This window comes from Rattus norvegicus, chromosome 16, assembly GCF_036323735.1.
Source record: "Rattus norvegicus strain BN/NHsdMcwi chromosome 16, GRCr8, whole genome shotgun sequence".
Taxonomy (NCBI): domain Eukaryota; kingdom Metazoa; phylum Chordata; class Mammalia; order Rodentia; family Muridae; genus Rattus; species Rattus norvegicus.
In genome coordinates, this window is record NC_086034.1 from 84,706,257 (window position 1) to 84,717,947 (window position 11,691).

An 11,691-nucleotide genomic window follows, 5' to 3' on the forward strand; every position below is an offset into this window, starting at 1 on the left:
ATTGGTCTCAGCTCCGCCCGCGGCCCCAGCTTCCGGCACCGCCGGAAGCGTGCTCCGGACTCCGAGGACTGATCCCACCCCCGGGGTTAACGTCCACCACTTACCTCCGCTTGCTGCTTGCTCAGACGATTGACTAGCAAGACACCCAATCTGGCCTGGCCCCAGATTAAATAGTGTGGTAGCTTGCTCACGGAAGGACCTTGGCGGTTTAGGGTCCTATTTCCTTTTTATTCTGTAGTGTGTTGTCCGTGGGCGTTATGGGACACGATTCACTTGGAGTTCAGGTTTCTTGGCAGCCTGCCTGTAGCTGTGCTGCCCAAATAGGTGATGTCCTTACCCCTGATGTGTCCCACAGCTAAGTCTGCAAGGCCTTAGCCTAGCATCTCTCAAACCATCTTTTGGCCCCAGCTCCTGGAGGTCTTTGTCATCCCAATATCTTCTATTAGAAGATAGGTAACAACAGCTTAAGCCCCCGGCTTAAGCATCCTGACAGCTCTTTCATACCCATGCCTCTCGTGGCTGCCTGCCTATGATACTAACACTTGTGCCCTGTAGGAAGCCTGGATGAGGACAGTAGCCGCCTGGGTTGTTTTCTACAAAGTGACACAAACCGATGGCCTAAATGTATGAACTGACGTCTTGACTTTTCCGTTGTATGGCTCACCAGAAGGTTTTTATTGTAGACGAGAAGGGGGGGGGGGGAGTGCAGAGGCATCTGGAAGAATCCAGAGCAGTAGACGGAACACGGCCAGGGCTATCTGTGAGAGAGGGACATCAGGAGATAAAGTTTAGTGAGAGAAGCAGAGCAGAACACATAGCAAGTAGCAAGTACTTGTGATAACTGAGGGAGCCTGGAGGCCAGCATGGGCTTTGAGATGCTCATAAGCACCACAGGTAGCCGTGTGTGTCTGTCCTTTAATGCCCAGAGGCCTAGGGGAACCAGCCTGACAAATTCCTGAGGAATGCTGGCTTTTATCTAACACCCAGAAATCCTATAGTCAGGGTTGAACTCATTTCTGGGTATTTGGATTGCCTTTTGGAGTTTAGGGAACTGGAGTTTCCTTTAGACCTAACATGAAGGGATGTTCGGCCTTTTTGGCATCGGGCCTATGGTTACAATGTATCACTATTGCAGTAATTTTACAGGGTGTTTCCACCCACTCCGGAATAAAAAAACACAGAAACCTGGTATTTTGTTAATTAAGTTGTCAGCGATATGCTAGGCAGGTTCTGAGCTATTCTAACCCACATCCCAGCTGTAGGCCCCTTGTTTCTTACTTGCTACCTGAGTCTTGCTCTGTTTGCTCAGCTCCAGGTGTGCCTCGGGAGATTTCCTCTTGGCCACATGCTCATGGTCCATCCTGCCTCATGGAGACCTTCTTTTCCCCCTACCTTTTCCCTTGTCCTCATGGTCCCTACCTGAGACCCTCTACTCCATCTCTAGTCCTGCCTTCTTTTCTTTCCTACCTCGTCACAGGCTCTTGCCTTTCAGTGTCCAATCAGAGTATTGGGGAACACTCTTTACAACACATGGGTCAATACAATGCCTGTGTTCAGACTGCAACCTGATCTTAGGGCACAAAACTCAGCATCTGGATACAGGGTACACAGCCCCAATATCACCCCCTTTTAGTCCAGTAAAAGGCTCTTTCTCGTCAATAATGAACTATATACAATAAAAACAATTATAAAAAATATCATAAGAATTACATTCACAGGCTGGACAGATGGCTCGGCAGTTAAGAACACTGACAGCTCTTCCAGAGGTCTTGAGTTCAATTCCCAGCAACCACATGGTGGCTCACAACCATCTGTAATGGGATCCTGTGCCCTCTTCTGGTGTGTCTGAAGACAGCTACAGTGTACTCATATACATAAAATAAGTAACTCTTTTTAAAAAGTTACATTGACCCTGAATTATTACTAAGTTTCATCTGGGCTATTAGCTCCAACTGGACAGCCTTCAGGGCTACACTCTCCTTTCTCTTAACTCATGGCTGCCTCTCTTTCTCGTCTCCTGCACGTTCTTTCTTCTCTCTGACCCCAAGCCCGGGAAGCCTAAAAACCACCTATCTCTCTTCTGCCCAGCTATTGGCTGTTAGCATCTTTACCAATCACAATTAACTGGGGGCAGGATCCCTTAGTGTTTTACATGCAGACTCTCTTGTCTTTGGGGAAACCAATATTGGGAGCCCAAATTAGCATTAGAACCCAAGCAGTGTTAGACCAACCCACTACATAGGAGCTTCAGGATTGAAAGAGTCTGGCACCATTGGCTGAAGAAAGCCTGGGATGGGCTATTGGTGAGGGTGCAGCAGAGACACCAGCTTACTGGAAATATCGGTACCATGGGACCAGTACCATGGGACAACCACCGAAGACACCCATAGCCACAGACGGGAGCTGGCCTGAGCCAGCTGTAAATAGAGTGTGAATACCCAAGCCCTTTGGAGCCCAGAATATCGTGAGTGAACCCCGAACGGTGGACACACTTATTTGTGTTACTGGAGCTTGGTTTTGCTTTGTTCAGACTGTGACTGTGTTCTGGTTCTTCCTGTTTTGAGCAGGCCAGTAAGCAGCACTCCTGCATGGCCTCTACCTCAGCCCCTGCCTCCAGGTTGCTGCCTTGAGTTCCTGTGACTTCCCCGGCTTCCCCCAATGATGGAGCTGTAAGGTGAAATAAACCCTTCCCTTCTGAAGTTGCTTTTGGTTGTGGTGCTTAGTTACAGCAGTGGAAACCCGGCCTAAGACAATACTATCGAAGAATGTGTGGGTGGGACGGACAGCCCCTCCTATGAGGCTAAGAACAAAACTTGACTGTGGAGACGGTGGGTCATCTTCTGCCTGTCACTGGGCTATCATCTCATAAGCAAAAACGATGGGGGTGTTGGCAGTGTTGACAGTTTTCCTTGTAAGTGCAATTTAAAGTTTATTTTAGTATCTTTTTCTTTCTTTCTTTCTTTCTTTTTTTTTTTTTTTTTTTTGGAGCTGGGGACCAAACCCAGGGCCTTGCGCTCTACCAATGAGCTAAATCCCCAACCCCTTGTTTTATTATCTTTATCCAGGACTCCCTTCCTCAAAGTCCTTTGTTCTCTAGGGCTCAGACGGTCAGTAAGTTAGATTAATTTATGGATGAGATCTTTTTTAAAAATCATTAATGCATTTGTTGAGAAAATTTCTCAAACTTTCCTTATCTTTTTTTTCTCGAGTTATAAAATGTAACTTGAATTTCCCTTCATGAAGGGTGACATCCAGTGCAGGTTCACTAGCCATGAGCTAAGCCATGACAAACAGGAAACTAGAGGAGAAAAAGCATGAGGGCCTTCCTCACATCCTCACAGCCCCCTTGTGTTATGATGAAATGTGTACACACACACACACACACACACACACACACACACACCTCTCACACACACCTCTCACACATACATCTCTCACACATATGTGCACGTGCGTGCACACATGTACATACCCATCCACAGACCTCACACACACACACACACACACCTCTCACACACACCTCTTATACATGTGAATGCATGCACACACACCTCTCTCTTTCTCTCACACACACACACACCTCTCACATACACATACCTCTCTCACATACACCTCTTTTTCACACCTGTCTCTCACATGTGTGCACATGCATGCACACATGTACACACCCATCCACTGACCTCACATACACAAACACACACACCTCTCTCATACACACCTCACACACACATATGTGCATGCACACACATACACACACACACCTTTCTCACACGCACATATACACACCTCTCTCACACATATACCTTTCTCATCTCTCTCTCTCTCTCTCTCTCTCTCTCTCTCTCTCTCTCTCTCTCGCGCGCGCGCGCGCGCGCGCGCGCCCCCACCCCGACTCCCCCTCCCCTCCCCGTAATCTGGCACTTTCAATGTTTGCAGTGAGTTCACCGTTGAGGCTAGGGAATTCTGCTTCAGGTACAAGGACATATTTTAGGATATTTGTGGGTGCCCTCAGGAATTTCTGAGATGACACAGACATTGTGTTTAGAACAAGTTGGTTTTTTTCACAGAAGTAAATAGCCTGTGTAAGGGCAGGTCCAAAGTCACAGTGTCACTTACCAAATGTCTGGGCAGTGCTTAGTTTAGACAGGTCATGAGAAAGGTAATTGAGAAATATATGTGTGTGGCCAGAGGTCACATAGACCATCCTGAAAGATGACACTCTAAGCAGGGAGAGTGGAACGGTTTGTCTTAAGTAAGGCAGGGATGGGGCAGGCTTTAAATCACAAGCAATAAGTGGTTCTACATCCCACAGCTGCTGCCTCTTCACAGGTCACCCTGCACTAGAACTCAGACAGGACATTTCTGTCAGTTCCTGTCAGTCCTGATGTTCTCTGTCCAGGAGGAAAAGGACAAAGTTGCTTCCTCCACCATACCTGGTGAGCTGTGGGAACACTGTAGCAGCTTTTAAAACAATGTTTCTTCTGACAGAACGGGAAAGCAACAATCACAGTATCTCTGTGTTCCCTTGGAGGTGTGTTTGTGTCTTTCCCGCTGGTCCTGTGATTGTAACAAGGCCAGCTCTTGGGTTTCTCGACTCTCCTTTCTCTTTCCGCTGGCCAGGCCACCCTGTTCTGTGGGACAGTAATAAAGATTATAAAAGTTTAAAACTAAACAGGTTTATTTTTGCTAAATACCTTCTTACGGGGTGTGGTGGTTTGAAATTCCTCACAGCCTTGGGTATCTGAACACTTGGTTGCCAACTGGTAGCTTTGTGTCATAGGTGAGGTGGTGATTTGAAAGAGAATGACCCCTAAAAGTTCATATTTGAATACTTTGTTCCCAGTTGGGACTGTTGGGAAGAGTTAGGAGGTGTGGCCTTGTTTGAGGGGGTGTTTCAGAAGACTCAAAGCTCCACATCGGCTCTCTCTGCTTCCTGCCCATGCTTCAGGATGCATGGTCTCAACTACTGCTCTGGCATCCTGCCTGCTGCTGTGCTCCCCATCCTGATGATCATGGACTAACCCTCTGCAATCCTCTGAGCCGGAAGGGAGAAAAACATATTTGCTAAGTCCTGACCCACTCTGGGCTAAAACTAAGGTCAGACTGACCCTCTGGTATGCACAGGACATTACAGGAACCATAACTCACCGGCCAGTGTTCCGTATCTCTACCCCTAAGGGTTCATGCTCCCCTCCCCCATCAAACAGAAACACCACGGTGGCACAGCTGTGCCCTATTCAACTGTGCCCTATTCTTAGTGAAAGTTCATGTCCTGTCATGCTTGCTAACAGCCACTGTAGCTACACCAAGGGGGATGTTCCAAACTTGTGGTGTTTATCTTTATAAACCCCCAGGTCACTCAGCTTGGGACCAGCTCTTCAGACCTGTGATCACAGGAACGTGTACCCCTGGCCAGCCTGTGTGGCTCAACAAAAACTATAAAAACTGTAAAAACTTCAAATTCATAAGCAGCTCATCCCGGCTGTTTCCTGGGCGAGAATAGCCCAACTACAACAAGCTCCAGAGTAAGTGCTTTCTGTTGGAAGCTGTCTTGGTCATGATGTCTCGTCATGGCAAAAGAAAAGTCACTGGAACACCAGGAAAAGAAGTCGCTTTTACTGTGTGTTTTTAAAGACAAACAAAAACAAAACAAAACAAATCAACAGGACTGGGATATCACTTGGGATAAAGTACTGACTCCTGGGAAGCACACTAGTCACCAGGGACCAGGGCAATGTCCATGAATTGAGCCTGGGCTGCCCTCCTCAGGCTGGACAGCCATGTGACTAGAACCAGCAGTCCAGAGTTAAGGTGTCTGCCCCCAAAATCCACGGAGGAGCTGCCTCTGGTGGTGGTGTGTTCCTGGATTTCTCTCTGCCATCTCTGCATTCCTCTTTCTACCACTCAGGCTTCATATTTCCCATCTACACCAGCCCCATATGGTCTACTCCTGCAGAGTCTTAATGGATCACATATGAAATGACCATATTTACACATAAGGCGGCATGCTGAGAGGTACTGGGGTAGGGTTTGAACCACTTCAGGGGAACACAAATCAGTTGTCGGTTGGCAGCTAAGTTTCAGATCGAGTTCCCTGTCAGGTGACTCAGGGATGGGAACCCTTCCTTGGTCTTTTTCTTTCCCCCTACTCAACAGGTCTAGCTTCCATGTGCTAAGGTCGTACCTGGCCAGGTGTGCTCTGCAGGACCATTATGGGTTCCCGCTTAGGCGGCCCTGCATGCAGTTCCAAAAAACATCTCCAGGATGGGCTGTTCCGCTGGAGGGGGCTTGCGAGAAGGGAGGGCCAAGGGTCACGTCATGTCATTTCCACTCTCATATCTGTGGCAGGACTCTTGGCTGTGAGAGAGGATCCCCGGATCAGCAGTTCCCATCTGAGGCTGCAGAAGGCTCTGACTACCACCAGTAGGGGGCGCAAGAGGCTGACATGGAAGTCATTTCTGATTAGACTCCTTTGGGCTAGTGTGTTGGCGGCTCTCACACGTGGCTGCACATTAATAATATCTGTGTTTGGGGCTGTAAGGTCTTTCACAAACACTACTATCCGTGGAAAGACTTGAAGAGCCCTTTCGTCAGAGATACACCAAACACGTGAAAAGGTGCTTAGCATCTTGAGTCACTGGGACAATGTAAATCAACACCGGAGGAGGGAACCCTGACAGGCCAGCAGGGTGAGTGAAATAAAAAGACCAAATGTTGTCAGGATGAGAACTCAGAACTCTCACGATGGCTGATGGTGAGACACGTGTGGCCAGAGCCGGGGAACACAGCCTGAGTGTCTGACAGGAAGTGAGTCAAGGCGTGCCTCTTACTTTTCTTTTCTTGAACACTTTCTAGCCATCTTTTAAAAAGTTCTCTTGGGGGGATTTAATTATGTATATTAGTGTTTTGCTCATAGATACGTCTGTATACTGCGTGCCACATGCATGCCTGTGGAAATCAGAAAGTTGGTTGGAGGAGCCAGAGCTAAGGTATAAGTGTATGTATAAACATTTGGAAATTCTGATTGGTCTGTAATGACAGAGGCTCGTGGGTGGTCGAGACTGGGGAGGATGGAGAGAGTCGGTAGAAGATGTGACCCAGGAGTTTGAGAAGCGGACAACTGATGTGCTCCTTCAAGCCGTGGTCCCATGGCTGGGCGTGTGTCCTTTGGATGTACGGAAGGGTACACTTTAAAAGCATACACTACGCCTCTTATCTACACTTCAGTAGAGTTGTCAAAAATAAAAATGGGGTTAGTAAGATGGCTCAGTGGGGAAAGGCATCTGCCACTCCGTTTGATGACCTGAGTTTAGTCCCCAGGAGGAGAGTGATGACAAGTTGTCCTCCAACTTGAGCGTGCTTGCTATGGCACTGTACATACAAACACGCGCGCGCACACACGCACATGCACACACACACAGAGATTCACAGACCCATACATAGACATACACAGACACACAGACACACAGAGGGACAGACACAGACATAGACACACACACACACACACAGAGACACACAGAGAGACAGACAGACACACACACACAAACACGCACGCATGCACATGCACACACACACAGATTCACAGACACAGACACACAGAGAGACAGACACAGACACAGACATGCACACACACAGCTCACAGATACACAGACACACACAGACAAACAGACACACAGACACACACACAGATAGACAGACACACACGCACCCACACACACCATGTAATGACTACACTGGCCATCCAGTTGTTAACCTCAGGACTTGGCATGGTGATCAGTGATTTCTGAGAATTAAACTCAGTTTCTATGTAGCTCCTAAAGTAAGTGAAGCTCATGCTAACACTCACACCAGCAGTTCCAAGTATGGTTTGTTCCTGGGTGTTGACGCTTGGTTCTTTCAGGGGTCTAGATAGCAGTAGAGTCGATAACTGGTTTGCCTGAGGCTGGAAACAGTCAGTCACCCACACTGGGACACCCTCCTGAATGTCACACATATGCTAGACCCTTGACCGGGGCTTCCTGGCTCTTCTCTCTAATGCACAAAATAAGGGTCTCACGGTTTGAATATGCCTGGCCCAGGGAGTGGCTCTATTAGGGGGTGTGGCCTTGTTGGAGTGGGTGTGGCCTTGGAGTAGGTGTGTCTTTGTGGGTATGGGCTATAAGACGCTCATCCTAGCTGCCTGGAGGCCAGTATTTTTTTTTTTCTTTTCTTTTTTTTTTTTTTTTTTTTTTTTTTTTTTTTTTTTTTTTTTTTTGGAGCTGGGGACCGAACCCAGGGCCTTGCACTTGGTAGGTAGGCAAGCGCTCTACCACTGAGCTAAATCCCCAACCCCCACTGAGCTAAATCCCCAACCCATGGAGGCCAGTATTTTGCTATCAGCCTTCAGATGAAGCTGTAGAACTCTCAGCTCCTCCTGCACCATGCCTGCCTGGATATTGCCATATTCCCACCTTGACCATAAGCTGGTCCCAATTAAATGCCCTTATAAGAGCTGCCTTAGTCATGGTGTCTATCTACAGCAGTAACACTAAGACAAGGGGGTTAGGCTGGGTATAGCCCCGTGGCAGAGCACTTGTTTAGCATGCATGAGAACCTACAGCCTGGTGAGTACCATCTGTGCCTCAGACACACGGATACTTCAGAGCCATACCACAGAGGAATTCCCAACATCAAGGAGGAAGCCTCAACCGGAGTTTCGGTGGCATGGTGGCTTTCTTCAGAGGTGGAGTCCAGGGTTGCAGTGGACAGAGAGGTGCCCTAGGCTCTTCCTGGCCCTGTGAGTGACTCTTTCTTCTCGTGGCTGCCCGGGTCACAATTTAAGACTGGGAGATAAAACCACATTTGTTTCTCTTGTATGACTTGAAAGCGTCTGTGTCTCTAAGCCTTGAGACTGAAGACTAAATCACAAGATGAGATGCAAGAATCTGGCCGTTTTCCCTCAGAAATACCGACAGTGGCTTTCTCCTGGGCAGAGAAGTCTCACTGCACTGAGGGAGCCTTTAGTCCTCTGAGGGCTTTAAAGCGAGATCAGCTCAGGTGCCTGCCTTCCTTGCCCTGCTCAGGGCGGAGCGCAGCAAAGATCAGTGCTGCTTATTTTGTTCTCAGTTCTATGTTTTAAAACTAAACACAGCTGACTGTAACAAACCCGAGCACTAGGAGACTGGGGAGATGGCTCACTGTTAAGGGATGGCTATTCTTGTAGAGGACCAGGGTTCAATTCCCAGCACCCACACGGTGGTTCACAACTATCTGTAACTCCAGTTCCAGGGGATTCAACTCTTCGTCTGTCCTCATTAGGTACTAGGTATTCAGTCAAAACAGCTGTGCTAGTTAAACACACACACACACACACACACACACAGACACACGCACACATATATACACAGACACACAGACACATACACACAAATACACAGATACACACACATACATACAGACACATACACATATATATACACACACATATACACACATACACATATACATACACACATATACATATATGCACAGAGACACACATATACACATACACACATGTATATAAACACACATACACACATACATACACATAGACACACATACATACACATGCACACACATACACATACATATACACAAGCACACACACATGCACACACAGACACACAGAGACATACACACAAACACACAGATATACAAACAGACACATACATACACATATACATACATACACACACATACATATATACACACAGATACACATACACACACACACACACACCCCAAACATCAATGTTGTGAGGTGAATTGAGGCTATACCACTCCATTTCATTTCCCTTGGAATAACGGTTACAGGCCCATCTATAGTCACAGACCATAGTTTTCAATCCACACCCAACTGTAGGCCACATGGAGTTAAAGATTTTCCTGCACAACTGCTTTATAGCACTAGCAAAAGTAAAAGGTTTAAAGGTTCTGTTGTAAGTGAAGGGAGCCAGTATGCAGTCTCTGTGTGCTGATCTCCAGGACAACACTGGGTGAATCAGAACTGTGGATCGGGACGAAGGCAGGTTGATGCAGCTCATGAGGAGCGTCAGAGCCACCAGCTTTCTGCATGGGTCTGCGACACACTCAGCGGTTCCTCCTGACTGGATGGAGAGGCTCCCAGGTGACTGGTAACACACACCTAGAGCCTGTGAGCCTGTGAGGAAGTGGTGGAACTTTGGGTGGTGGGACCTGTGGGCCACCGGCGTGTGTTTGAAGGGAGCTGTGTTCCCTCCTGTTACACCTCTCAGCACTGCTGTCCTCCATGGTGTCTCTGCCTCGCCGTGGGCTTATAAGCAAGAACCTTGCAACCACGGACTGAAACCACAAGCCAACATGGCTCCTTCCTTCATTTAGTCGGCTGTGTCTGGTATTACGTCAGTGATGAGAAGTTAACAGACACAGGAGACCTCTCATCCTCTCATTAGGGTTGTCCAGACCCATGAATGCACAACATGACGATAGGCCCTCCTGAAAGCCGCACTTTAGCTAGCAATGCTGTATTAGGGACTCATAGTGAGAATGGGTGTTGTTGTGTTTTTAAAAGGATGAAGAGAGGGGGGATATGTTCTATGGAGGTCTGGGGAAAGGGGGTGCCTCAGCGGGCCCATGCTGAGACACCCCTTCCCCCCTGAGGGACCAGCCACACAACAGTATAAACAGTATAGTATAGAATAGAGTTTATTATAGGGCATGGGGAGGGGAGTTAAGAGGGTAGTAGGGCAGAGAGAGAGGGGGGGGGAAGGAGGAAGAGGAGGAGGAGGAGGAGGAGGGGAGAGGAGAGGAGTAGAATAGAGACCTGCCATGAGCACGTGGAGAGAAGGGGGGAGGGGAATGGGGAGCGAAGAGACAAAGGGGCAAGAGAGAACAAGAGGAAGCAGGAGCAAGAGAGAGCTGAGGGGAAGAGCAGCCCCTTTTATAGTGTCAGGCAAACCTTGCTGTTTCCAGGTAACTGTGGCGGGGTGGAGCTTAGACAGAACGCTGTGCTAAAGCTGGTGATTGCCAGCTTCTAGTCACTGTGACAAAATGACTTGGAAAACAAGGAGGAAGCTCAGCCTCAGAGGTGGCGGTCCAGGGTCTCTCTGCCTTTGGCTGTGGTCTGTGCAATGTGGAACATCGAGTGGCGAGAACATTGCATAGCAAAGCTGCTCACCTGAGGAGGGGAAAGGGACCAGAGCAGATGTATCTTTTTAGTTACCTAGCCCCGCCTCCCAGTAACGCCATGGTATTGAGTACCACTGACTAGTTCAGAGCCCTGGGAATACAAAGACACAGCTCTCACCACAAAGGGACAAGACAGCTTATTCTTGAGCCAAATATGAGTGTTGGTGTCCCAGGAACACAGATTCAGGGCGCCTGGAAATGGCTATAAGAGATTTTACTAGTCATAAAATAAGTCATAAATCCAGGCAAATACATTGGAAGGGATCACAGGTAGGCAGTGATATGGCAAACCGAGAAAATTGCTGTCTACAGTAGGCCTCAGATGCTATCTGATGACACTCTTAGCTCCGGGATTGGTGGGAGCTAGTCGCAGGCTAAGAATACACTTTAGAAGTTTTGAAAGTCACAAGGCTGTTAGGTCAGACACAGGAGTGGCTTTCCAAGGGACTAAAATAGTCCAAGAGATAATCTAGCTATGTTCTGCAACATTTTAACTCTCTGGGA